Genomic DNA, 5,000 nt, shown 5'->3' with positions numbered 1-5,000 from the left:
GAGGGTAACTGCAGGAGAAGGAAAGCTAGTGGGGGATTAGAGCAGGGGAGGATGTGCGTCCCCGGGGCCTGCTGGAGGTCAAGGTCCATGCTGGATATGCGCTGGAGCGTAACTACAAGAAAGGTAAGCTAGTGGGGGACTAGAGCAGGGGAGGATGTGCGTCCCCGGGGCCTGCTGGAGGTCCAGGTCCATGCCCGATGTGAGTAGCAGCAGGGCCAGCGCGCCCAGGAGCACATCTTTTTCGACCGTAAAGGGAGACAGGAGGCCGACTCACTGCCTCGGCTAAATGGAGAGGGAATTTCAGAAGGGCCAGGGCACAAGCATGGACCTTTTCAGCTGTAAGGGAGGCAAGAGCAAGGTGTGATGTAGGTCCCCGGGGCCTGCTGGAGGTCCAGGTCCATGCCCGATGTGAGTAGCAGCAGGGCCAGCGCGCCCAGGAGCACATCTTTTTCGACCGTAAAGGGAGACAGGAGGCCGACTCACTGCCTCGGCTAAATGGAGAGGGAATTTCAGAAGGGCCAGGTCACAAGCATGGACCTTTTCAGCTGTAAGGGAGGCAAGAGCAAGGTGTGATGTAGGTCCCCGGGGCCTACTGGAGGTCCAGGTCCATGCCCGATGTGAGTAGCAGCCGGCGCCAGCGCGTCCAGGAGCACATCTTTTTCGACCGTAAAGGGAGACAGGAGGCCGACTCACTGCCTCGGCTAAATGGAGAGGGAATTTCAGAAGGGCCAGGGCAAAAGCATGGACCTTTTCAGCTGTAAGGGAGGCAAGAGCAAGGTGTGATGTAGGTCCCCGGGGCCTGCTGGAGGTCCAGGTCCATGCCCGATGTGAGTAGCAGCAGGGCCAGCGCGCCAAGGAGCACATCTTTTTCGACCGTAAAGGGAGACAGGAGGCCGACTCACTGCCTCGGCTAAATGGAGAGGGAATTTCAGCAGGGCCAGGGCACAGGCATGGACCTTTTTCAGCTGTAAGGGAGGCAAGAGCAAGGTGTGATGTAGGTCCCCGGGGCCTGCTGGAGGTCCAGGTCCATGCCCGATGTGAGTAGCAGCAGGGCCAGCGCGCCCAGGAGCACATCTTTTTCGACCGTAAAGGAGACAGGAGGCCGACTCTCTGCCTCGGCTAAATGGAGAGGGAATTTCAGAAGGGCCAGGGCACAAGCATGGACCTTTTTCAGCTGTAAGGGAGGGAAGAGCAATGTGCGATGTAGGTCCCCGGGGCCTGCTGGAGGTCCAGGTCCATGCCCGATGTGAGTAGCAGCAGGGCCAGCGCGCCCAGGAGCACATCTTTTTCGACCGTAAAGGAGACAGGAGGCCGACTCTCTGCCTCGGCTAAATGGAGAGGGAATTTCAGAAGGGCCAGGGCACAAGCATGGACCTTTTTCAGCTGTAAGGGAGGGAAGAGCAATGTGCGATGTAGGTCCCCGGGGCCTGCTGGAGGTCCAGGTCCATGCCCGATGTGAGTAGCAGCAGGGCCAGCGCGCCCAGGAGCACATCTTTTTCGACCGTAAAGGGAGACAGGAGGCCGACTCTCTGCCTCGGCTAAATGGAGAGGGAATTTCAGAAGGGCCAGGGCACAAGCATGGACCTTTTCAGCTGTAAGGGAGGCAAGAGCAAGGTGTGATGTAGGTCCCCGGGGCCTGCTGGAGGTCCAGGTCCATGCCCGATGTGAGTAGCAGCAGGGCCAGCGCGCCAAGGAGCACATCTTTTTCGACCGTAAAGGGAGACAGGAGGCCGACTCACTGCCTCGGCTAAATGGAGAGGGAATTTCAGCAGGGCCAGGGCACAGGCATGGACCTTTTTCAGCTGTAAGGGAGGCAAGAGCAAGGTGTGATGTAGGTCCCCGGGGCCTGCTGGAGGTCCAGGTCCATGCCCGATGTGAGTAGCAGCAGGGCCAGCGCGCCCAGGAGCACATCTTTTTCGACCGTAAAGGAGACAGGAGGCCGACTCTCTGCCTCGGCTAAATGGAGAGGGAATTTCAGAAGGGCCAGGGCACAAGCATGGACCTTTTTCAGCTGTAAGGGAGGGAAGAGCAATGTGCGATGTAGGTCCCCGGGGCCTGCTGGAGGTCCAGGTCCATGCCCGATGTGAGTAGCAGCAGGGCCAGCGCGCCCAGGAGCACATCTTTTTCGACCGTAAAGGAGACAGGAGGCCGACTCTCTGCCTCGGCTAAATGGAGAGGGAATTTCAGAAGGGCCAGGGCACAAGCATGGACCTTTTTCAGCTGTAAGGGAGGGAAGAGCAAGGTGCGATGTAGGTCCCCGGGGCCTGTTGTCGTACCATAGGCACGAGTGGTGTGTGTGTGTGGCAAAGAGTTTCTGCGCAGTGTACCAGGGGCACGGGGAAAGGTTGTTGTACCATAGGCACGAGAAAAGTTGTCGTACCATAGGCACGAGAAAAGTTGTCGTACCATAGGCACGAGTGGTGTGTGTGTGTGGCAAAGTGCTACTGAGCGGTGTACCAGGGGCACGGCGAAAAGTTGTTGTACCATAGGCACGAGAAAAGTTGTCGTACCATAGGCACGAGGAGAGTTTGTGTGGCAAAGTGCTACTGAGCGGTGTACCAGGGGCACGGCGAAAAGTTGTTGTACCATAGGCACGAGAAAAGTTGTCGTACCATAGGCACGAGAAAAGTTGTCGTACCATAGGTACGAGGAGTGTGTGTGTGGCAAAGTGCTACTGAGCGGTGTACCAGGGGCACGGCGAAAAGTTGTTGTACCATAGGCACGAGAAAAGTTGTTGTACCATAGGCACGAGAAAAGCTGTCGTACCAGGGGCACGGAGGAAAGTTGTTGTACCATAGGCACGAGAAAAGTTGTCGTACCATAGGCACGAGGAGAGTTTGTGTGGCAAAGTGCTACTGAGCGGTGTACCAGGGGCACGGCGAAAGGTTGTTGTACCATAGGCACGAGAAAAGTTGTCGTACCATAGGCACGAGAAAAGTTGTCGTACCATAGGTACGAGGAGTGTGTGTGTGGCAAAGTGCTACTGAGCGGTGTACCAGGGGCACGGCGAAAAGTTGTTGTACCATAGGCACGAGAAAAGTTGTCGTACCATAGGTACGAGGAGTGTGTGTGTGGCAAAGTGCTACTGAGCGGTGTACCAGGGGCACGGCGAAAAGTTGTTGTACCATAGGCACGAGAAAAGTTGTTGTACCATAGGCACGAGAAAAGCTGTCGTACCAGGGGCACGGAGGAAAGTTGTTGTACCATAGGCACGAGAAAAGTTGTCGTACCATAGGCACGAGGAGAGTTTGTGTGGCAAAGTGCTACTGAGCGGTGTACCAGGGGCACGGCGAAAGGTTGTTGTACCATAGGCACGAGAAAAGTTGTCGTACCATAGGCACGAGAAAAGTTGTCGTACCATAGGTACGAGGAGTGTGTGTGTGGCAAAGTGCTACTGAGCGGTGTACCAGGGGCACGGCGAAAAGTTGTTGTACCATAGGCACGAGAAAAGCTGTCGTACCAGGGGCACGGAGGAAAGTTGTTGTACCATAGGCACGAGAAAAGTTGTCGTACCATAGGCACGAGGAGAGTTTGTGTGGCAAAGTGCTACTGAGCGGTGTACCAGGGGCACGGCGAAAAGTTGTTGTACCATAGGCACGAGAAAAGTTGTTGTACCATAGGCACGAGAAAAGCTGTCGTACCAGGGGCACGGAGGAAAGTTGTTGTACCATAGGCACGAGAAAAGTTGTCGTACCATAGGCACGAGGAGAGTTTGTGTGGCAAAGTGCTACTGAGCGGTGTACCAGGGGCACGGCGAAAAGTTGTTGTACCATAGGCACGAGAAAAGTTGTCGTACCATAGGCACGAGAAAAGTTGTCGTACCATAGGTACGAGAAAAGTTGTCGTACCATAGGCACAAGCAGTGCGTGCGTGTGTGTGGCAAAGTGTTTCTGCGCAGTGTACCAGGGGCATGTTTGAATTTACATTCTGGAGTACCAGGGGCACGAGGATTTTGCCAGTGGTGTTTTGCTTTGTCAGTGGGAGGGGGCTTAAGTGTGGGTCCACGGGGCCTGCTGGAGGTCAAGGTCCATGCTGGATATGCGCTGGAGCGTAACTACAAGAAAGGTAAGCTAGTGGGGGACTAGAGCAGGGGAGGATGTGCGTCCCCGGGGCATGCTGGAGGTCAAGGGCCATGCTGGATATGCGGTGGAGGGTAACTGCAGGAGAAGGAAAGCTCATGGGGGATTAGAGCGGAGGAGTATGTGGGTCCTCGGGGCCTGCTGGAGGGCAAGGGCCATGCTGGATTTGTGGTGGAGGGTAACTGCGGGAGAAGGAAAGCTAGTGGGGGAGTAGAGCAGAGGAGTATGTTGGTCCCCGGGGCCTGCTGGAGGTCAAGGTCCGTGCTAGATACGTGGTACAGGGTTAACTGCGGGGGGGGGGGGTAATGTGGGTTCACGGGGCCTGCTGGAGGTCAAGGTCCATGCTGGATATGCGCTGGAGCGTAACTGCAAGAAAGGAAAGCTAGTGGGGGAGTAGAGCAGGGGAGTATGTGGGTCCCCAGGGCCTGCTGGAGGTCCAGGTCCATGCTAGATATGTGGCACAGGGTAACTGCAGGGGGGGGGTAATGTGGGTCCACGGGGCCTGCTGGAAGTCAAGGTCCATGCTAGACATGTGGTACAGGGTAACTGCAGGGGGAAGGGGGGGGGGGGGTAATGTGGGTCCCCGGGGCCTGCTGGAGGTCAAGGTCCGTGCTAGATATGTGGTACAGGGTTAACTGCAGGAGGGGGGGGGGGGGGGGTAATGTGGGTTCACGGGGCCTGCTGGAGGTCAAGGTCCATGCTGGATATGCGCTGGAGCGTAACTGCAAGAAAGGAAAGCTAGTGGGGGAGTAGAGCAGGGGAGTATGTGGGTCCCCAGGGCCTGCTGGAGGTCCAGGTCCATGCTAGATATGTGGCACAGGGTAACTGCAGGGGGGGGTAATGTGGGTCCACGGGGCCTGCTGGAAGTCAAGGTCCATGCTAGACATGTGGTACAGGGTAACTGCAGGGGGAAGGGGGGGG

The sequence above is a fragment of the Astatotilapia calliptera genome, chromosome 18, assembly GCF_964374335.1.
Source record: "Astatotilapia calliptera chromosome 18, fAstCal68.1, whole genome shotgun sequence".
NCBI classification, from domain to species: domain Eukaryota; kingdom Metazoa; phylum Chordata; class Actinopteri; order Cichliformes; family Cichlidae; genus Astatotilapia; species Astatotilapia calliptera.
Note: the sequence above shows the minus strand (reverse complement) of the source record.